The sequence below is a fragment of the Trichosurus vulpecula genome, chromosome 9 (genome assembly GCF_011100635.1).
Source record: "Trichosurus vulpecula isolate mTriVul1 chromosome 9, mTriVul1.pri, whole genome shotgun sequence".
Taxonomy (NCBI): domain Eukaryota; kingdom Metazoa; phylum Chordata; class Mammalia; order Diprotodontia; family Phalangeridae; genus Trichosurus; species Trichosurus vulpecula.
The window spans coordinates 64,654,045-64,678,368 of record NC_050581.1 but is presented as its reverse complement, the minus strand read 5'-3'; the positions used below and the strand labels follow the sequence as shown (position 1 = coordinate 64,678,368).

The window sequence follows — 24,324 nt, the reverse complement described above, 5'->3', positions numbered from 1 at the left end:
TAAATTGAAAATTTGATTGTATAATGGGTCCTTAATGTAAAAGAAAGCATGATTTGTAATCATCAAAAAGAGAGCCTCTTTTGCTGGTGAAGAGTGAAATGATAATTTTAATTACCAACTAAATGCCATTCACAAAACTGTCTTTTTAGGAATATTAAAAGCTTACATCTGTTATTTGAATTTGTATCCAACATATAACAAATGTCATGGCATTAAGTCAGTTATAAATTCTGAGTTGGATTTTGGCCAGTAAGAAAATACCCTGTGTATATAGAGTCATTTATGGTGCAGTGGACAAGCATTCCAGATTGGGAGTCAAATGAGCTGAACTCGAATTTCATGGCTGTTACTTCTTGTATATCCTTGGACAAGACAGCTCTTATCCTTTCTAGGCCTTAGTTTCCTGATCTTTAACATTAGGGAGTTGGACTAGATGATCTCTAAGCTTCTTTTTCAGCTTTAAATTTATGATCCAGCACTTAGCAGTGTCTGGCACATGTAGTTCAGTTGTTTTTTCAGTCATGCCTGACTCTGCATGACCTGCTTTGGGGTTTTCTTGGCAAAGATACTGGAGTGGTTTGCCATATCCTTCTCCAGCTCATTTTACAGATAAAGAAACTGAGGCAAATGAGGTTAAGTGACTTAAGTGATAGAACAAGTAAGTGTCTGAGGCTGAATTTGAACTCAGAAAGATGAGTCTTCCTGATTTCTGGCCTGGCACTACCTAGCTGCCCCCTGGCACATAGTAGGCACCTAATAAATGTTTATGTTCCTATAATTTTCCATTTTCTCCTTTAAAAACTCTTGGACTTTTGAAAGTGCATATGTTAGCAATTATCAGCTTCCCAAACAAGTTTGGGAGTGGGTAGAAATTCAGGTATGAGGACTCTCCATGGCCATACCCGTAAGACAGACTGAGCTCTGAAACCCTTTCTCCCCAGTGCAGGTTGGTGAGAAGCAGATTTTGGCTTGATGTAAGGAAAAACTGTGGACCAATTAGAACTATCAGAAATGGAATAGTGCCTCTAGAAACAGGCATACTTTGGACATGTTGCGAGTTCAGTTCTAATAAAGCAAATATTGCAATAAAGTGAGTCACATGAACTTTTTGGTTTCCCAGTACATATAAAAGTGATATTTATGCTATACTATAGCCTATTAAGTGTACAATAGTATTGTCTAAAAAAATATACATACCTTAATTTAAAAATACTTTATTGCTAAAAATTATGCTAACCATCATCTGAGCCTTCAGCGAGTTGTATCGCATTGCTGGTGGAGGGTCTTGCCTTGATGTTGTTGGCTGCTGAGTGATCAGGGTGGTGGTTGCTGAAGGTTGAGGTGGTTGTGGTGATAAGACAACAATGAAGTTTGCTGTGTTGATTAACTCTTCCTTTCATTTGAGTGCTTAAGAGGCCATTGTAGGGTTAGAGCAGTCAGAACACACATTTATCAGTTAAGTTCACTCTTTTTATTTGTGGCTCCCCAAAACAGTTACAATAATAACATCAAAGATCAATAATCATAGAATATCATAACAGGAAAAAATAGTACTGAAAAAGTCAGAAATATTGCGAGGACTTCCAAAATGTGACTCGGAGACATGATGTGAGCACGTGCTCTTGGAAAATGGCGCCAATAGACTCACTGCATGCAGGGTTATCACAAACCTGCAATTTGTAAAAAACCAAAAAATACCAAACCACACTATATGTGAAGTGCAATAAAGGGATATGCCTGTATAGTAACGGGCCTCCCCTCACTAGAGGTCTTAAAGCAGAGGCGGGGTAATGATAACTAGTATTTATATAGTACCTGCTATGTGGCAGGCATTGTACAAAGTGCTTTACAGAGCTTCACAACGACCCTGCAAGATAGGTACTGTTACCCCCCTTTGGTAGATGAGGAAACTGAAGCCCATAGAAGAGGAGTGACTTGTCTAAGGTCGTACAAAACAGTGATTAAGTCACTTGTCCAGGGTCGCACAGCCCGTAAGTGTCTGAGGCCAAATTTGAACTCAGGTCTTCCTGACTCCAGGCTCAGCACCTTGTCTACTATCTACCTCACTTTACTTGTTTGGAACATGGAAGTACTGCTCAGGTATATAGGTTGGGCTAAATGCTTCTGAGAACCCTTCCAGCTCTGAAACTCTAGGTCTCTACTTAGAAAATGTTGATCCTGGATCTTTCTCTTTCCCTGCCCTCTCACATTTTGATGTCTGCTGCAAATTCTTCTTATAAGCACTTTATTCTTTAATCATTGTTGCTATTTATTTTTTTTTCAATTTTAACTTGCTCCAACCTTCCTTTCCTCCTACCTTGGAAAAAAATCCCCAACAAAAATAACCCTACATATACACTCAGAAAAAAAAGTCAACTTTATAAAAAGTCCTAATATGATAAAATGTTCAGTTTTCTACATAATTGTAAATATGCCATTTTTTTTTTGGTAAAAATCCCTGGAGAGACAGAGCAAAACAGAAAACATCTGTAAAATAGCTTTGTTCTCACCATTTTGGTTTTTGTTCTTGTCTCATGTTTTTATAAAAAGAAATAACACCTCAACCCAGATACATAAAAGCTTCTGTTTTAATTTGCCTTCTGACACTGAAAGTGTACATGGCTTTTGAGGGCATTTAGTTGATGCATGATTTTGAATAAAATGACCAAAGTGAGAAAATCTGAAATTAAAAGCCCCATTTCAGTACCCTTGGTAAACTTTTCAGTGGCTCCTAGAGGTCTCTGTAAATAGGTCAGAATCTGCCAAGCAGCATCTTCTATTGCTACCAAATGCATGTAACACTGCGTTAGCAGGGGAAAGCATGTGTAGAAAGTGGCTGCTTCCTAAAAAGCAGAACAATATTAATATTGTTAGTATAGTTGACAATAGAACAATATATTAAGGAAATCTATTAGCATTTTACATGAAAACTTCTACCACTTGGTCCAATCCTGTTTCCTCCAATACTAGAAAGAAATAATAGTATAATTTCATTGGGGTAGCATCAGGGCCTATTAGGCTAAGAATTGGAGAAATAAGCTGTCACTACTGCAGCTATGAAAATGTCAGATATTAGATTGACTCTATTTGTTTCAGTAATAGCAGCAAAATTAAATTTAGTTTGGGTTCAGTGATTAAGGACATTAGACTACGAGGTTAAAAATAGTGATAATGCATAGCACTGTGCTAATTTCACAGTACTTACCCCTTTTTCTTATGACTTCTTGGGTGCTAAAAGCTCTACGAGGATATGGGAAACCATCTAGCTGTTGGCGTCAAATCTCTGAGAACCATAGCCTGATTTCTTTCTTTTTTGTTTGTTTTGTTTAACCCATAAATATCCTGCATAAAGGCAAATGAATTTCTTGTATAGCACCTGCTTTGGGCTTGCCATTCCAATATTAATTCACCTAGCAGATTGGAAGGTGGCTTAGAAGGTGGCTGCTACTTCTACCCTGGGGAACTTCTGACAAAGTTCAGGGTAGGGGACAGTTTCTTTGGTTCTGTAGTTCCTGAGTCTCTATCAGTGTACTTCCCCCATTTATTGTAGTTGATACCAATTAAAAAAAAGGTATTTACTAAAGCTGTATAATAAGAAAGCTGGTATAAAACATCCTTCCCTTCCAAAACCCCCACAACAACTCAGGGGCTCAGTCTCCAATAAGTACATAAAGTCAAGGGAAAAGTGGACTCAAGCTTAGAGCATATGAGTTGTCAGACTTAGAGATCCTCAAGTCCTTCTGTTGGAAGTCTTTGTCCCCAGGGTGGAACCCTCATGGCATTCCACTTACGGATGGTTTAGCTTTTTTTTTTTTCCTGTCAGGAAGGATGTTTTATTTCAACAGACAAATTAGTTTTTGTTCAACTAGTCACCTCACCCTCTTAGGGAGCCAAGTTCCCAACCTAGAATTCAAGAGTTGTTTCTGGAAGTCACTCAGGAGTCTTTGCTGGCCCAAAGAAGGATAGAAGCTGCATTTTCTGAGTTTTATAAAGAAAATGAAATCCTATGTAATCATTCTCAAGGAGGTAATAATGGCTAGGGCCCTAAGAAAGAAGGTCCTAGACTTGGAGCTGCTGGGGCCCCAAAAAGCATTAGCTGGGCAAGGCCAGGCCAACTGCTAATGGGTAAAGGGGAGGGATGGCATCCTTGAGAAAATCAGTTCCAGAAGCCTAGAATCCACGTTGGCTTGGGTCTTGCCAACAACTGAGCTTGTTCTCTGGTAAGGTATTCTTCAGCTCCAACGCCTGGTGCATCAGATACATGATTTGGTGTTTCTGCCTCTGGCGGCCTGCTGGTTGCTCACTTTTCTTCTTGCCGAATGACTCCGTGGTTTCTTCTTCTCTCAAGAACTGTTGTCTACTGCTGGTCATCCCCTCTGATCCCCACAAAGTTAATCTCCTCCCTTTCTTGGTTCCACTTGCACTAGAGGCTCTTGACTGCTTCATCATCAGTGAAAGAGGCATCATGGCCAATCTCCTGGGGAGGGGAGCTAAGGCTGCATCAGGGTAGCAGCCACTACCTTAATAATCCTGATAGTAAATGCCAGTGACGTTGGTGTCACCACATGTAGGCAACAGGTTGTAGGGCTGACTGCTGTAGTTCTCCTAGGCTTAGGCACCCAGGGAGCCCCACCTGAGCCAGCCACCATCTTGAATTCAAGGGGAGCATTGGCTGCATCGTCCTGGAAGGTGACATCTGGTTCTGTGCTGGGGGTGGCTCTTCAGAAACAGCAGGAACAGGGTAGGGGCTCACCCTTGACTGGAAGAGAGAAGTTCTCAGGGGCTACTTCCTCATCATTGTCCTCCTCTTGTGTGAAATGCTTTGTCACCTGTAGGACAGCTGTCTTGTGGACAGCTGCTCTGATGGATGAGGGCCATGGGATAGTCGTGGTGGCACCCACAACAGGAACAGAGGAGGAAGTGGAAGCAGCAGATCTGGTCTTGGGGGCTTGGTGTTGGCAGAGCCATAAGTGGGTTTTCGGGGAGAAAGCGTGGGGCAGGAGCAATCAGTCTTTTGTGGCCAGGTTTTGGGGTTGAGGAAGCAAAGCAGATGAAACAGATCCCTGAAAACGTTTTCTTCTTTGTAGGTTCATCTTCCTCTGAACCCGCATCTCTGGTGCAGCTCGGGCGTCGCGATCCGCGCCAGCTTCGTCGTCCTCTTCTTTGGATTGAGGAGTCCCAGAGCGGGCCCAGCGCTGCCGATCGGAGCCGGCAGGCTGAGGCCTGAGGCCGGGGGTGGGGTGGGGGAAGCCACCCAGGCCGAAGGGCAGCGAGGGCCGAGGCTGCAGCCAGGAGTCTCCGGCCGGCGGGGACAGCAGCAGCGCCTCCTCCAGGTCTGCGCAGTCCGGCTCGCTCTCTTCGCTGCTGGCTCAGCCCGCCGGCTTCCGGGGCTCTTTTGCTGGAAGGAGCGGCCTAGAAGAGGCCAGGGATGCAGAGAGCCAGCGGGCAGTTTGAAGAGGAGCCCCCTGCTCTACCCCCTGAGGCCTGGCCTCCAGCCCAAGGCTGCGGTTGCGTCCTCTGCCGACCACCACCTCCCTCTTCTCTTGGGCTCGCGGTCCTGGGCAGCTCCGCACAAGTAATGCATGCATATGGTGCAGCTGCCTTCTGGACCTCTTATTGAAACCTGAAGCTTCCTTTCTTCAGTATGCTTGCCCTGTCCTCAGCTCCTTATATAGACAGTGTTGAGGCTGCTGCCAGTTTGGAGACACTGCTAAAACTCTGATGAAGAGTCCAGACCCGCTGACCATTTCAAGTTCATGACATCCTCATCTGGTCAAAGGTCAAGGGGAGAAGGAGGCTGAAGCTCTTGTCCCTCCATTCCTCCCAATGGATTCCCTCTCCAGGGCTTGGCTGGAACTGCGTTTTTCCATGCTGGAAGCTAAATGGCCTTGCCGTTTCAGAGAAACCAGCCCCTCTCCCTCCCCACCACGTTACAGAACGTACATTAATTTAGATTCAATGGAATAGTTCTCACCTGATAAAGATATAATGGCTAGAGTATCTTATCAGTTGACCTGAGGTAATTGACTCAATCCCGTGTGTGTGTGTGTGTGTGTGTGTGTGTGTGTGTGTGTGTGTGTAATTCAATTATACGTGTGTCCTTTTTACATTTGTCTGCTTTAGGTCTATGTTAGGGCTGGTTAAGGGCATTCTCCATATTATCTTGATTAATTTCCACAAAAAGGACAAAAGATGACTCTTTGTTTCCAGTGACTGGTACCTCTTGCTGAAGAAGCCACCTCCCTACCCCATGTGGCATATTAAAGACAACTGCCAGACTATTCTCAGTCGTTTTAAATTCTTTCTCTTGTTGCTTTCTTCTGAAGTCCAATGTGTGTGTGTGTGTGGGGCGGGGCGGTGTTATGTGCGATGGGGTTCCTCTATTCTCTTTCCTCCTTCCTCCTTCCTAGGAGTTGCTAATTGCTGCCTTTTTGGAGAAGTCGTGGTGAACCATTTGTGCTTGCTCAGGTGGCCAGAGAGAAGTGTTTTTGGCCTTTCTCTTTCCCTTTCTTAATACATTAGAAACTATAGAAATAAGAATGAACATTCCCAACTCAGGAAATATAGCATCTGGCTAGAAGTACATGGCACATACATCCTGTTCCTACATCGTTTTAAATTTCTTTGCTAAGTCTCTATATTTTGAAAGCTTTTTGTTCCATGTAGCATGGAGATTATAAATATTTGGTCTAGTACCATTTATTAAAATGTTCTTACATTTTAATAGACAATGTATGTCTGGGTGGTCATGGACAAGAGTTTTGTCTGTAATGATTTTCTAGGTTTATTTGTTGAATTCTCAGGGATAGAAATTGTTAAGGACAAGTCACTATTCTGCTCTTATTCTTTTAAATGTAATGTTCTGCAGGCTATCACATGCTTGGATAAAATGGCTGATTCTATTTGGTTTTTCTATTTTTAGTAGTTTATAAAGTTTAGGAAGCTTCTGCCATACAATTTTAGCTAGTTACCTGATTGTGCCTTTCTTTATATCTGGTAGATGTTAAAGTTTTACAAACTTAAGTGATATGTTGTAGATTCCACTACTTTGTTGCATAATTTGTATCAATTAATATATCCAGACTCTCAAGGATGTTTTTTTGTAATTTGTAGTGTAAATTATCTGCTCCTGCAGAAATACCTTAAACCATTTCTTTTAAATAAGCATATATGCATGATTTAGCCATTTGTTTGACATATCTTTGTCAACATGTTGGTTGATTTCATATGAATGTTGTTCATGGTCTGCCTATAAAATTTTTTGAAACTTTATAATTTGAAATTAACAAGCACCTAATAAAATGAACATTTCTATATACAAAATAGAATAGAAAAAGAAGATTGCATTGAAATTTCAAATCTATTAGATAGTTAACTTTTCCTTTTTAGGTATACATTAAATTCAGCACATTAACTTTTTTCCAGATGTAGTAGCACTGCATTTATTCAGAGCAAATCATTTGTTACATATTTTCCATTTTCCCTTTTTTTTGTTTGCTGTCATCACCACCTGTCCCCATTTCATCCTTTTATGTTCTTGTTATGAACATATTTAATTGGTCTCAAGCCAAACTTTTTGAACTTTCTCTTTAGTGTTTAACAAGGCATTATTACTAATGATCTTACATTATTCTTCCCGGTAAGGTTCTGCAAATAGATTTAATAAAGCAGTATTTGGCTGCCATATCTCTTTGATTTCCAAGGTTATCAAGCGTTTGCTCAGTGAAGCAGTTTTTAGTATCTTTTGGTTTCCTGTTGTGATCATTGTTTTTACGATGGTTAAACTTCCATGGGAAACAGCCTTCATCTTGATATTTATTCCATTATCCATTTTTCTTTTCAGGAAATTTAGTATTATTGCTATTTATATTAAATAACATTTAGAATTGATCATATTAGACCATATTTTCTCATCTTTACACTTTCTTCTAATTTGGTGTTGACTTTAATCTTTGCTCTAACAGTTAAACAACCTGACCTTGTATAATTAGTTATTTCAAAAATGACTCCCTGTCCATCAGTAACTGGCTACTTCTATCTTCTTCCCTCTTCTTTCCTGTGGGGTAAGATACCCAATTGAGTATGTATGGTATTCTCTCCTCAGGCCCAATCTGATGAGAGCAAGATTCACTCATTCCCCCCTCACCTGCCCTCTCCCCTCCTCCCACAGAACTGCTTCCTCTTGCCACCTTTATGTGAGATAATCCACCCCATTCTGTCTCTCCCTATCTCCCTCTCTCATCCCTTAATTTGATTTTATTTCTTTTAGATATCTTCTCTTCATCTTCAACTCACCCTATGTCCGCTCTCTCTCTCTCTCTCTCTCTCTCTCTCTCTCTCTATATATATATATATATATATATATATATATATGTACACATAGATATATACATACATACACATTCACTTATATTTATATACATAAACATATATACATATATGCATATTCCCTTCAGCTACCCTAATACTGAGGTCTCATGAATCATACACATCATCTTTCCATGTAGGAATGTAAACAAAACAGTTCAACTTTAGTAAGTGCCTTGCAATTTCTTTTTCTTGTTCTTTTTCTTGATTACCTTTTCATGCTTCTCTTGATTCTTGTGTTCGAAAGTCAAATTTTCTATTCAGTTCTGGTCTTTTCACTGAGAAAGCTTGAAAGTCCTTTATTTTATTGAAAGTCCATATTTTCCCTTGGAGCATGATACTCAGTTTTGCTGGGTAGATGATTCTTGGTTTTAATCCTAGCTCCATTGACCTCCGGAATATCATATTCCAAGCCCTTCGATCTCTTAATGTAGAAGCTGCTAGATCTTGTATTGTTCTGATTGTGTTTCCACAATACTCAAATTGTTTCTTTCTGGCTGCTTGCAGTATTTTCTCCTTGATCTGGGAGCTCTGGAATTTGGCAACAATATTCCTAGGAGATTTCTTTTTGGGATCTATTTGAGGAGGTGATTGGTGGATTCTTTCAATTTCTATGTTGCCCTGTGGCTCTAGAATATCAGGGCAGTTCTCCTTGATAATTTCTTGAAAGATGGTATCTAAGCTCTTTTTTTGATCATGGCTTTCAGGTAGTCCAATAATTTTTAAATTATCTCTGCTGGATCTCTTTTCCAGGTCAGTGGTTTTTCCAATGAGATATTTCACATTGTCTTCCATTTTTTCATTCCTTTGGTTCTGTTTTATAATATCTTGATTTCTCATCAAGTCACTAGCTTCCACTTGCTCCAATCTAATTTTTAAGGTAGTATTTTCTTCAGTGGTCTTTTGGACCTCCTTTTCCATTTGGCTAATTGTGCCTTTCAAGGCATTCTTCTCCTCATTGGCTTTTTGGAGCTCTTTTGCCATTTGAGTTAGTCTGTTTTTTAAGGTGTTGTTTTCTTCAGTGTATTTTTCAGTATTTTTTGGGGTCTTGTTTAGCAAGTCATTGACTTGTTTTTCATGGTTTTCTCGCATCCTTCTCATTTCTCTTCCAATTTTTCCTCTACTTCTCTAACTTGCTTTTCCAAATCCTTTTTCAGTTCTTCCATGGCCTGGGACCAGTTCATGTTTTTCTTGGAGGCTTTTGTTGTAGGCTCTTGCACTTTGTTGACTTCTTCTGTCTGTATGTTTTGGTCTTCTTTGTCACCAAAGAAAGAATCCAAAGTCTGAGACTGAATCTGGGTGTGTTTTCGCTGCCTGGCCATATTCCCAGCCAACTAACTTGACCCTTGAGTTTTTCAGTGGCGTATGACTGCTTGTAGACTAAAGAGTTCTATGTTCCACACTTGGGGGGGATGTGCCAGCTCTGCCACACCAGCACTGCTCATTCCCCAAGAACCCCCAACCCGGACTGGGCTTAGATCTTCAGCAGGCTGTGCACTCCTGCTCTGATCTGCCACTTAATTCCTCCCACCAGGTGGGCCTGGGGCTGGAAGCAACAACAGCTGTAGCTGCCCCACCTCCGCTGCCCCCGGGGCTGGAAGCCGAACTGCAAACTCCTTCCACTCCTGCAGCTTTTCCCACTAACCTTCTCTGCTGTCTTTGGTGTTTGTGGGTTGAGAAATCTGGTAACTGCTGCAGCTCACTGATTCAGGGCGCTAGGGCACTTTCCGCCCTGCTTCTGGTCTGGTTGGTCCGAGCAGCTCACGCTGGGCTCGGCTGGGCTCGGTTGAGCTCGGCTCCCCACGGCTCCCCTCTGCTCCCAGCTCCGTGTGGGATAGACCCCACCCAGAGACCATCAAGGCTGTCCTGGGCTGGAGCCCTGCTTCCCTCTGCTGTTTTGTGGGTTCTGCCATTCTAGAATTGGTTCAGAGCCATTTTTTATAGGTTTTTGGAGGGACTCGGCAGGAAGGTCACGCTGGTCCCTCCTTACCAGCCGCCATCTTGGCTCTGCCCCCCAACTGGCTACTTCTAGCATGGGATAGTATATACAGTGCTAGAATTGGAGTAAATGAGACAGATTAAGTGCTTACCTCTAACCCCTAATAGATAAGTAAAGACTTAATAAACCTTAATGGATGCTTTCTGATTACCACAGAGAAGTGACTTAAACTCCTTAAGCTTCAGTTTTTTCCTCTTAAATGGGGATATTAATTTACCACTGGTTTTAAAATACTGTACAGGTAATAAAATAATTACTCTATAGTAATTAATTACCTATCTTACAGGTATTAAAATAATTATTTCCCATTTGTTAATAGAAGGATCAGAATTTAAGAATACTTTGAAGGTTCAGGTTGCCTCAGTTGACATATTTGTACAAATTAGAGGTAGTAAAAAGAAAATGTTTATTACAATGTAAGCATATATCTCTTTGTAATCATTTCTATTTAAAGTACATTTGTAGCCAAACACTACCACTAGGACCGCAGCTTGGCACCAGGTAAGCTGTCAGACCCCTATAGCCTCCAGCAGCACCAGCCATCCTCCACCACACACCCTCAATACAGCGCCAGACATGAAGATCCCCTCTGGGCCTCAGAACAACATCAGCTCAGTGCCAGGCAAACAACCAGAGCCTGCAGCCACTGGCACAAGAAGCCCGAGACAGAGCCCCTTCTACCCTGGGAGCAGAGGTCAAATTTAAAAGAAAGGAAAAAGGCCAATAAAATGAACAAAAAACAACAACAAAGAAAGAATCTGAACATAGAAAGTTATGGTGACAGAGAAGACTAAGACACAAACTCAGAAGAGGACAGCAATGTCAAAACACCTATAGGCAAAACCCCAAAGAAAAACAAGAAATCATCTCAAGCCCAGAAAGATCACAATGTAAGAGCTTAAAAAGGAACTTAAAAGTCATGTAAGAGAGGTAGAAGAAAAATAGGGAAAAGAAATGAGAATGATGCAAGAGAATTATGAAAAAAGACTCAACAGCTTGTGAAATTGCTTAAAAAGTAGAATTGGCCAAATGGAAAAGAAAGTATAAAAGCTAATTGAAGAAAACACCTTAAAAGTTAGAATTGGTAAGTGGAAACTAATGACTCTGTGAGACATCATAAATCAATCAAACAAATTCAAAAGAATGAAAGAATGGAAGAAAATGTAAAATACCTCGTGGGAAAAATGACTGACCTGGAAAACAGATCCAGTAGAGACAACATCAGAATCATTGGACTACCTGAAAGCCATAATCAAAAGGAGGACCTGGACAGCATCTTTCAAGAAATTATCAAGGAAAATTGCCTTGATGTCCTAGAACTGGAGGGCAAAATATACATTGAAAGAATCCACAGATCACCTCAAGAAAGAGATTCCCAAATACAAACCCCAAGGAACATTATAGCCAACTTTCAGAACTATCAGATCAAGTCAAAGCCACAAGTGGCCAGAAAGAAACAATTCAGATATCAGGTAGTCACAATCAGGATCACACAGGACTTGGCAGCTACAACCTTAAAGGATCAGAGGTCATGGAATATGATGTTCCCGAGGGCAAAGGAGTGAGGACTACAACCAAGACACACCTGGCAAAATTAAGCATAATACATCAAGGGGGAAATAATTGTAATTCAGTGAAATGGAATGATTTCAAGCATTCATAAAGAGAAGACCAGAACTAAATACAAAATTTGACCTCCAGTATCAAGACACAAGAGAAACAAACAGGTAAAGAGGGAAAAGAAAACATAAGGGATTCAATAGAGCTAAGCTGTTTACATCCCTATATGGGAAGATGATACTTATAACTCTTAAAAATTGTATCACTGGCAGTACAGATAGAAGTAATATATATATATATAGACAGAGGGTATGGGTATAAGGTATATCTGAGGGAATAACCTAAAAAAATTAAGGGATGAGAAAGAGGAGTACAATAGAAGCAGAAGGAAGGGAGAATGGAGTAAATTATCTTACATGATGAGGTAAGAAAGACCTATTACAGTGGAGGGGGCAATGGGCATTGCTTGAACCTTACTCTCATCAATATTGGCTCAAAGAGGGAATAATATATACAGTCATATGAATCTAGAAATCTGTCTTACATGACATGGAAGTAGGAGAGGAGGAGATTAAGTAAAGGGGGTTGGGGTGGGGACTGGCAGAAGGGAGGGCAGATCAGGAGAGGTGGTAGAAGCAAAACACTGGTGATGTGGGAAAGGGAGAAAGGAGCGAGAGGACAAACAGGAGGGAGGGAAATACACAGGTAGTGATCATAAGTGTGAATGTGAATGGGACGAACTCTTCCACAAAATGGAAGCAGATAGCAGAGTGGATCAAAAACCAGAATCCTACGATATATTGCTTACAGGAGACACTTGAAGCAGAGAGACATACACAGAGTAAAGGTAAGGAGCTGGAACAGAATCTATTATGCTTCAGTTGAAAAAAAAAAGCAGGAGTAGCAATCCTGATCTTAGACAGAGTGAAAACAAAAAGAGACCTTATTAAAAGAGATAAGGAAGGAAACTACATCTTGCTAAAAGTACCATAGACATGAAGCAATCAAATTACAAAAGCAAGGAATAGTCTACCTGTCAGATTTATGGGGAGGGAAAGAATACATGACCAAACAAGAGATAGAGAGCACTACAAAATATAGAATAGGTAATTTTGATCATATTAAATCAAAAAGGTTTTGTACAAACAAAACCAATGCAACCAAGATTAGAAGGAAAGCAGAAAGTTGGGAAACATTTATAGCAAGTATCTCTGATAAAACCTCATTTCTCTAATGTACAGAGAACTGAGTCAAATTTATGAGAATACTCCAATTTCCCAATTGATTAATGGTCGAAGGATATGAACAGGTAGTTTTCGGATAAAGAAATCGAAGCTATCTAAAGGCATATGAAGAAGTATTCTAAATCGCTTTTGATTAGAGAAATGCAAATTAAAATAACTGAAATACCACCTCACATCAAATTGGCTAATATGACAAAAAAGGAAAATGATAAATGCTGGAGAGGATGTGGGAAAATTCGAACACTAATGCATTGTTGATGGAATTGAGAGCCGATCCAACCATTCTGGAGAGCAATTTGGAACTATGCCTAAGGGACAACCAAACTGTATATACTCTTTGATCTAGCAATACCACTACAAGGGCTGTATCCCAAAGAGATTATTAAAAAAGGAGTGGGACCTACATGTGCAAAAATATTTATAGAAGCCCTATTTGTGGTGGCAAAAAATTGGAAATTGAAGGGATACCCATCAATTGGGGAATGGCTGAACAAACTGTGGTACATGAATGTAATGGAATGCTATCATGTAATACGAGATGATGAACAGGCACATATCAGGAAAACCTGGAAAGACTTGCACAAATTGATGCAAAGTGAAAAGAGCAGAACCAGGAAAAGACTGTATAGTATCAGCAACATCATGTTATGATCAACTATGAATGACTCAGCTTTTCTCAGCAACACAATGATCCAAGACAAGTACAAAGGACTCACAAAGGAAAATGCTATCCATATCCAGATAAAGGACTGATGGATTCTGAATGGAAATCAAGGCATATTTTATTTGCTTGCTTAATACTTTCTTATATTTTTTTTCTTTTTGTGTTTCTTCCACAACTGTGATGAATATGGAAATATGTTTTGTATGATAGCATATGTATAAACTATATCAAACTGCCTACCATTTTCAGATGAGTGGAGGGGAAGAAGGAGGGAGAAAAATTTGGAACTCAAAATCTTGTAAAAATGAATGCTAAAAAATTTTCTTGGTATGTAATTATGGAAAAAATACTATTTAAGGCAAAAAATAATAGTTACATGGCTAGGAGAAACTAGTAAATAATAGTAAAATTATAAAAGATATTTTAAAAAATTCTTGAATCAACTGATGTTATTGATATTCCTTGTAAGGTAAAGCCACTAAAAATTTCATTTTGCAATATTATACTGTGCTTGCTGTGTCTGGTACTGTATTTCACTGCATAATCGTCATCACCACGTAATCGTCGCACCCTGTTTTTTCAGTCTAAAAACTGGTTTATAACTTTTCATCATGTGTCATGTCATGGTATAATTCTTTTCATCAAGCCACTTAAAAGGTAAACAGAACAGTAGTGTATTCATCAGTGGCATATGGATATGCATTTATCTCTTGCACATTGGGAGCCCCAAGCCTAGAATTCTCAGCACATGTGCATTGTCTATGTGTAAACAAACCAATTAAAGACCACTTGCACTGTTTAATGCACAAATCAATAACAACTAAAGTGTTAACTTTATTTCTTAGATTGGAAAAATATTTGCTGAACTGTCACAAAGAAATTATATGCATCATTTTGGACTATTCAATTTTAGTGTATATTCACAAGTATTCCCTGCATCCTAAACTTGCACCAAAGATAGTTTAGCAATAAATGATTTTTAAGTAACATTGGCACAAATAGTTTTTATAAAAAGCTTCACACAATGGTTGCACCCCACTTTTTTGCAAGAAAATTTGGCATAAAATCTGCGACAATTATGCAGTAAAATACAGCACCTACTAACTCTTCTTTTAAAAAATTATTATTCATTTATTTTTAACATTCTTTTATTTTTAAATTTTGAGTTCCAAATTTTCTCCCACCATCTTCCTCACCCACTAAGAAAGCAAGCAATATGATGTCAATTATACATGTGAAATCATGTAAACATTTCCATATTAGCCATATTTTAAAAAATCAAGAAAAATTAAGTGATAAAATCACACTTCAGTTTACACTCATATTTCATCAGTTCTTTCTGGAGGTGGGTGGCATTTTTCATCATGAGTTCTTTGGAATTGTCTTGGATCATTGTATTAATCAGTCTTGTTTTAACAGTTGATCATCATTACAACATTGCTGTTACTGGCATGATGGTCTCCCAGTTCTTCCCTTCACTTTGTATCAGTTCATATGGACCTTGCCACATTTTTCTGAAACTACCTCTCCTAGTCATTTCCCACAGCACAATAGTACTCTGTTATAACCATATGCCACAGCTTGTTCAACTGTTTCCCAATTGCAGAGTAACACCATGGTTTCCAATTCTTTGCCAGCACAAAAAGAGCTGCTATAAATATTTTTGGACATATCAGTCATTTTTCTTTTTCTTTGATGTCTTTGGGATACAAACCCAGTAGTGGTATTGCTGGAGTCAAAGTGTACGGTTCCAAATTGTTCTCCAGAGTGATTGAACCAGTTCACTACTCCACCAGCAGTTCATTAGTGTGCCTGTTTTTTCCTCATCCCTAGAGCGTTTGTCATTTCTGATAGGTGTGAGGTGGTACTACATATTAGTTTTAATTTGTGATTTAGAGAACTTCTTTCACGTGACTATAGATGCCTTTGATTTCTTCTGAGAACTGCCGATCTATTTCCTTTGACCATTTATCAGTTGGGGAATAGCTTATTTTTATAAATCTGACTATTCTGTTTTTAGTATATGCTTGAGAAATAAGGCCTTTAACAGAGAAACTTGCTGTAAAGATTTTTGTTATTCGTTATCTATGGCACCTTTTAGCAAAATGTAGTTTCATGATTATCTCTTTTGATTAGGTCTATTTTTGCTTTTCCTTTGTTACCCCTGCCTTTTTTGTTTGTTTGTTTGTTTAGCTGAAGCATATTAGGTTGTGCTCCAGCCCTTGATTTTAATTCTGTTTGTTTTTCTGTTTCAAATGTGTTTCTTGTATACAACATGTTGTTGAATTCTGGTTTCTAATCTGTTCTGCTATCTGCCTCCATTTTATGAGTGAGCTCATCCCATTCACATTCACAGTTATGATAACTGTGTTTTTCCCTCCATCACATTTTCTCCTGTTTCTTCTTCCCTCTTTTTATCCTGTCGGTCCTCAAAAGCCTGTTTTGCTTCTAACCACTGCCTCCCTTAATCTGTTCTCCCTTTTATCATCCCCACCCCTTTTTATCCACTTCCCCTCCTATTTTCCTATTGGGTAATTACATTTCTATATACAACTGAATGTGTCTATAACATCTTCGCTTTTGAACCAATTCCAATGAGAGTGAAGTTCAGGTATTGCCCTTTACCCTTTAATTTTCCCCTCCACTGTAAAAGCTCTTCCTTTTTTTCCTTCAGTGAATTTTTGTACCTTTTTTTTTTTCCATTTGACTTATTCAGCTTTTTAAGGAGTTTTTTTCTTCAATGGATTTTTGTGCCTTTTTTTTTTCCATTTTGTCAGTTTTGTTTTTTAAGGTGTTATTTTCTTTGGTATTTTTTTGTGCCTCTCTTAAGCAAGCTATTAATTCTCTTTCCATAATTTTCTTATATCACTCTCATTTCTTTTCCCAATTTTTCCTCTACCACTCTTAATTTCTTTCTTTAACTCTTCTAGGAATTCTTGTTGGTTTTGATCCAATTAACATTTTTGAAGCTTTGTAGTTATTTTCACATTGTTATCTTCTTCTGAGTTTATGTCTTGGTCTTCCCTGTCGTAGTAGCTTTTTATGGTCAGATTCTTTTTTTGTTGTTTGCTAATTCTGCCAGCCTATTTTTGACTTTAAACTTTATGTTAAAGTTGGGCTCTGTTCATCTGGGGTTGGGGAGTCACTGTCCCAATCTTCAGACATTTTTTTTGGGCTGCTTTTTTCATTGCTAGCTCTGTGGCTCTGTAAGTTTTCAGTGCTTCCAAGGTGTTATGATCTGGGGAAAGGTATGGTCACTGCTCTCCTAGTCTGTGCTTTGGTCTTTACCCAGAAAGGGCCCCTGGTCCCCTCCAGCCACAAGTGCTAGTGTTCTTTTTGCCTTGGAACTGAGACTAGTGCCCCTGATCCCTTGTGACCAACCACTGGCCTTCATCTCCTTCCTGGAACTGCTACCTGGAACTTCATGTGGGCAATAGAGTTGCCAGTCAGTACCAGCTGTACCCTGTACCAGCAAAGGGTCTTCTATAATTTCTTTCTGACTAATTGTACAACCTGCTTACCATCTCTGGGCTGAGGCTGCTGCTGCAGCACCACAATGTGTGTGGGTTCAGGACAGGCTCCATGTCACTCCATGTCACAAACTTCTCCTGCCTACCTCCTAAGTTTTCTTAGGCTGGAAAAATGTGTCATTCTAGCCTTTTGTTGTTTCTGCTGCTCTGTATTGTCCATACTTGGATCTGGGTCACAGTCTTGGTTCTTGGTTCCAGGGCACTAGCATACCAGAGCTTGCAAAGCTTGCAGGAAGTAGGGACCCTGGTCACAGTTCCAGCTGGAGAAGAGTGCTTGTGATCTCTCAAAGAGCAGTGCACAGTACAGGAGAGTAGCAAACAACTTCTCCCTAGATCATAGCACCTTGGAAGAACCAAAAACTTACAGGTCTCCAGATTACCTCTGAAAACAGCTGCACAAAAAACCTGAAGCTTGGGATGGTGCCTTCTACACTCTGGAAGCAGACCCCCCACTTTAGCATGGAGTTAAAAGTCAAGAAATAAGCTATAAAATGAGCAAACAGCAGAAAAATATCTTGACCATAGAAAGATGTTTCTGCTGCTCCAAAATTTGGTTTGAGGCATTAGAGTTGTACTATCTTCTACACAATGCCTTTCCTAATCCCCCCAACTGTTAGTGCTTTCCCTCTTTAAGTAGTTAGTATTTTATTTAGTATTTGTTCTGTATGTGCTTGTATATGTACAACTTCCCCAATAGAGGGTAAGCTCCTTGGGGTTATTGCAATTTTTGGCTTTGTATTCCCAGCACTAGTACCAGGGACATAGTAGGTGCTTAATAAATTCAGCTAGATGTTGTAGTAAATAGACTGCAGGACTTGAAGTTAGGAAGACCCAAGTTAGAATCCTAACACTAGATGTATAATCCTGAGTCAGTTGCTTAATTTTCCTCAGCCATAGTTTCCCCATCTGTCAAAGTGATTTCCTTAGTAATATATAATAATAATAATAATAAATAATAATAATGCCACTTCTTTGGGTTGTTGTCAGGATCAAACGAAATTATATATGTGTGTGTGTGTGTGTGTATGTAAAGCACTTTGCAGATGTTAAAATGCTATAAAAATGTTAATTTTATTGTTATTGGCTGGTTTCCTTACATTTGTAAAAACTAGCAGTGTCTATTGTAAAGCTGTCATTCCTCTTCTCTTTTGATGAGAAAGTATTAATCTTTCTACAGCTGCTTTGGGGTGATGAACTCTGTTTCACTAATGCATGGGTTTTTGCTTGGATACCTTCTGTGTCCATTGTTGTCTATTTTGCTATGTCAGAAGTATACGTTAAGACTGATATGGTATTCATATTAATTGCTCTAAATATATTTTTTTCCATCAAGTTTTCCATCAAGACTTCAGAGTGCCAGTCAGTCCCTTTACACATGCAGCCTCAACTTTCTTCTTGGTAGCCATATGCTTAGTGCGCTGTAGGTAGAATAAGGTATTATAAGAAACAGCTTCATCCATTTGTTCATTTTGACCTTTAGATTCAAGCTGAAACTCTTTAGTCTTCTATTTTTTATGCTTATTTATGTTATTTCTATTCAAATTATATTTTTATGTCCTCAAAGGAGATTTCCTTAGGTGGACTAGCTGTTTAACGTGTATTTCAGTGGAGCCATATAATAATGTCATCCACATACATCAGGTGGTTAATAGGATGTTTAAGTTCAATCATCTTTTTGACTCCAAAGCCATTTTTGGGTTCTATTCAGGAATGATGATGTTGTGTTTAGTGTATATAGAACCATAGTGGATTTATACTATCTCCATGAAAGATGCCATGTTTTAAGCTAAATGCCCTTGACATTGTGTTAGTGATATGTTTTAAATACAGGATAGTTTTCCATGTGGAGATTAAATACTCTAACTTTTTTATGTTTAGAGCTATTTTAAATTTTTGTATTATATGACTAAGTGATGGTTGCAGGACTGAGTCAAAGGCTTTCTATTAATAAAGGTGGTATATGGTACTTTTGGGTGCCTTGTTCAGTAATAATCAAATAAATAATCAGTTGCTTTTTATACCTATGGGACTTTTTGGCACATCCTTCCCCCACCCCTCCCCCCAGCCAAGATATTGGGGGCTTTAGGGTACTTATGTTTTTTTGATCAATAAAAGCTGTGACTACTTTGTGTAAAGTGCAGAATTATATTTGGTGGGGTTGATGAGATTCGTATATATTAGTATTAAATATGTATTGCCTTCTGGAAGAAAAGATGGGATCAGGCTTACATCAGAGAAGGAATTGGTAAAGTGCTATGCTATTAATTCATGTCACTCATGAAATGTTTGACACAATAATTAAAGGTCTTATCTAGATTCTATACTTTACATTTTTTTAAAGAAGCTAGAATTTCAGTCAACTCCCTTAGTGTAATTGTTTTGTTGTTCGTTATATTAATGGTACCCTACCTTTCTGTTTTGATTTTGATCCAACATGTTTTCATGACTACATGGATAATCAGAAATTTTCCACATCTTCATTGTTTCAGGGATTCTTTACTCCCTCTAATTTATTTGCTTCTATAGCTTCTATAGCATAGTTTTTGATCACTGTTGAATTATTTATTTTATCCTTTGTGCTCTGTTGACTCCTAGCATCTCTTAAACTGCTAAATTAAAATTAATTAAAACTGCTGATTAAGGGTGTCAAGAATTTGGGGCATATTTTTATTTTCTGAATTTTGTTTTGGATGTTTCTTTTTCGTTGCCTTTAATGAGATGATATGGTGTTCAAGTTTTCTTCCACTCATACTGTGTAGATATTGCTATAATCTTTCACTGTTTTGTAGGTCTTCCACTGTTTTTCTCAAGCTACTTCTGTCAAGGTGGTATTTGATACTTGTTCTTAAGAGTACATTATATAGCTTTACTTTTTCTTCTTTAATCCTTACCAGGGGAACAGCTGCTGGATATAGTGTTGTATGCAGGTCCTAAAATGGTTTTTACTCTCTGTTAAATATTGAGGGAGAATTTATCTGTTCCTGATGGTTACAGTAGGTATTTTTTTAAAATTCCTTTATTTTGGTATTGTTGGTCTTTTTTTTTAAAGTGGAATTTGTGCTACCAAATAAAAAATTGCCTTTTTGAAATTCCATCCTAAGTGGTTTCTATCTCCCTTCTAAAACCACTTGACATATTGACATTATTTTTATCTTTCATTTATTATCAGGTAGTACTTCTGGAGTGTTAAGTATAGATCAATTAATTGACATTTATTAAGCCACTATTACATGCCACCAGGGATACAAAACCAAAAGTGAACAATCTCTAACCTCAAGCACCTTATATTCTTTTTTTTTTAAAATTTATTTATTTAACATATTTAGTTTTCAGCATTGATTTTCACAAGAGTTTGAATTACAAATTTTCTCCCCATTTCTACCCTCCCCCCCATTCCAAGATGGCATATATTCTTGTTGCCCTGTTTGCCAGTCAGCCCTCCCTTCTGTCACCCCACTCCCCTCCCATCCCCTTTTCCCTTCCTTTTTTGTAGGGCAAGATAAATTTCTGCGCCCCATTGCCTGTGTATCTTATTTTCTAGTTGCATGCAAAAACTTTTTTTTTTGTTTTTGAACATCTGTTTTTAAAACTTTGAGTTCCAAATTCTCTCCCCTCTTCCCTTCCCACCCACCCTCCCTAAGAAGTCAAGCAATTCAACATAGGCCACATGTGTATCATTATGTATAACCCTTCCACAATACTCATGTTGTGAAAGACTAACTATATTTTGCTCCTTCCCAACCCATCCCCCTTTATTGAATTTTCTCCCTTGACCCTGTGCCCTTTCGAAAGTGTTTGTTTTTGATTACCTCCACCCCCATCTGCCCTCTGTTCTATCATCCCCCCCACTTTTTTTATCTTCTTCCCACTTCTGTTCTGTGGGGTAAGATACCCAATTGAGTATGTATAGTATTCGCTCCTCAGGCCAAATCTGATGAGAGCAAGATTCACTCATTCCCCCCTCACCTGCCCTCTCCCCTCCTCCCACAGAACTGCTTCCTCTTGCCACCTTTATGCGAGATAATCCACCCCATTCTATCTCTCTCTATCTCCCTCTCTCAATATATTCCTCTCTCATCCCTTAATTTAATTTTATTTCTTTTAGATATCTTCCCTTAATCTTTAACTCACCCTGTGTCCTCTCTCTCTCTCTCTCTCTCTCCACATACATATATACATACATACACATTCACTTATATATATTTTTTTATATATATATATATATGCATATTCCTTTCAGCTACCCTAATACTGAGGTCTCATGAATCATACACATCATCTTTCCATGTAGGAATGGAAACAAAACAGTTCAACTTTAGTAAGTCCCTTATGATTTCTCTTTCTTGTTTACCTTTTCATACTTCTCTTGATTCTTGTGTTTGAAAGTCAAATTTTCTATTCAGCTCTGGTCTTTTCACTGAGAAAGCTTGAAAGTCCTCTATTTTATTGAAAATCCATATTTTGCCTTGGAGCATGATGCTCAGTTTTGCCGGGTAGGTGATTCTTGGTTTTAATCCTAGCTCCATTGACCTCTGGAATATTGTATTTCAAGCCCTTCGATCTCTTAATGTAGAAGCTGCCAGATCTTGTGTTATTCTGATTGTGTTTCCACAATACTCAAATTGTTTCTTTCTGGCTGCTTGTAGTATTTTCTCCTTGATCTTGGAGCTCTGGAATTTGGCGACAATATTCCTAGGAGATTTCTTTTTGAGATCTATTTGAGGAGGCGATCGGTGGATTCTTTCAATTTCTATTTTGCCCTGTGGCTCTAGAATATCAGGGCAGTTCTCCTTGATAATTTCTTGAAAGATGGTATCTAGGCTCTTTTTTTGATCATGGCTTTCAGGTAGTCCAATAATTTTTAAATGATCTCTCCTGGATCTCTTTTCCAGGTCAGTGGTTTTTCCAATGAGATATTTTACATTGTCTTCCATTTTTTCATTCCTTTGGTTCTGTTTTATAATATCTTGATTTCTCATCAAGTCACTAGCTTCCACTTGCTCCAATCTAATTTTTAAGGTAGTATTTTCTTCAGTGGTTTGTTGGACCTCCTTTTCCATTTGGCTAATTGTGCCTTTCAAGGCATTCTTCTCCTCATTGGCTTTTTGGAGCTCTTTTGCCATTTGAATCAGTCTATTTTTTAAGGTGTTGTTTTCTTCAGTGTATTTTTCAGTATTTTTTGGGGTGTTGTTTAGCAAGTCATTGACTTGTTTTTCATAGTTTTCTTGCATCCTTCTCATTTCTCTTCCCAATTTTTCCTCTACTTCTCTAACTTGCTTTTCCAAATCCTTTTTGAGCTCTTCCATGGCCTGGGACCAGTTCATGTTTTTCTTGGAGGCTTCTGTTGTGGGCTCTTTGACTTTATTAACTTCTTCTGTCTGTATGTTTTGGTCTTCTTTGTCACCAAAGAAAGAATCCAAAGTCTGAGACTGAATCTGGGTGTGTTTTCGCTGCCTGGCCATATTCCCAACCAACTAACTTGACCCTTGAGTTTTTCAGTGGGGTATGACTGCTTGTAGACTAAAGAGTTCTATGTTCCACGTTTGGGGGGGATGCGCCAGCTCTGCCACACCAGCACTCCTCCTTCCCTAAGAACCCCCAACCCGGACTGGGCTTAGATCTTCAGCAGGCTGTGCACTCCTGCTCTGATCTGCCACTTAATTCCTCCCACCAGGTGGGCCTGGGGCCTGAAGCACCTGCAGCTGTAGCTGCCCCATCTCTGCTGCCCAGGGGAGTGGGGGGGGGTGGCGGTGGCCAAACCGAACTCCTTCCACTCCTGCAGCTTTTCCCACTAACCTTCTCTGCTGTCTTTGGTGTCTGTGGGTTGAGAAGTCTGGTAACTGCCGCAGCTCACTGATTTAGGGCGCTAGGGCCTGCTCCGCCTGGCTCCTGGTCTGGTTGGTCTACGCCGATCACGCTGGGCTCTGCTCTGTCCCGCTCCCAGCTCCCAGCTCCGTGTGGGATAGACCTCACCCAGACACCATCCAGGCTGTCCTGGGCTGGAGCCCTGCTTCCCTCTGCTGTTTTGTGGGTTCTGCCATTCTAGAATTGGTTCAGAGCCATTTTTTATAGGTTTTAGGAGGGACTCGGTGGGGAGCTCACACTAGTCCCTGCTTTCCAGCTGCCATCTTGGCTCTGCCCTTCCAAGCACCTTATATTCTAACAGGAAATGTAAAATTTACCTATATAAAAATAATGGGGATTGGCCAATGGTTTCATTCCTTATAGCCCTGAACAGAGTGCATCAACATCTTGGGCTGATACAGTTTCTCATGTGGAAGAAGCTACAAATTGTACTTCCCATAGAATTGTGATGATGTGTAATGTAATACCTTGAAGAGACCTTGGACATACATAGACATTCCATAACTAGCTCTGGTCTGCCAACAGCATAGTTAGGATATGTCTTTTTGATAGGTTGGGTACTGAGTACTGAGAGTGCCTTCAAAACACAAAACCAATCTGAGACTTTGCGGTACTCTTCAACCATTCTCTTGGTGGATCTCATCTCTACTGTGGGTTTTGCCCACAGTAATAGCATCTGAGGAGCATCTGATAGCACCCGATGAGGAGTCATGCTGTAAGGGGAGATGATCATGCCGTAGTCATGTCTTTAGTCTGTTTCATATACACTTAGTTTGCCTACTTTACTGATCACCACCGTTTGTACTTAAAACATTTCTAGCAGAGTATTTGTATTTCTGATTTGTTCTACTGTATCTTAAATTCTTGTGGTATCAGAAAACAAGAGTGTTACTTTCTCTGTTGCCCTCCTTCTCTAGCTGATTATCATTTTGGTTTTGAGTGGGATCAGTCTATGTGCTAAGGTACCCCAACTGAATATGTTGACTCACAGGAGCAGTTTTATCACACTGGCCAGGGTGCTAAACCTATTAGTGATATTGCCAGAGCCCAAATGACCAGTGTTTCTGACAGGCACACAGAGTCTTTGATAGAAAT

The 24,324-nt window shown here is 39.3% G+C and overlaps 1 pseudogene; it reads right to left on the bottom strand.

Moving 5' to 3' along the window:
- Window positions 1-4,170: 4,170 nt before the first annotated feature.
- Window positions 4,171-23,962, bottom strand: LOC118832137 (annotated as a pseudogene).
- Window positions 23,963-24,324: the final 362 nt, after the last annotated feature.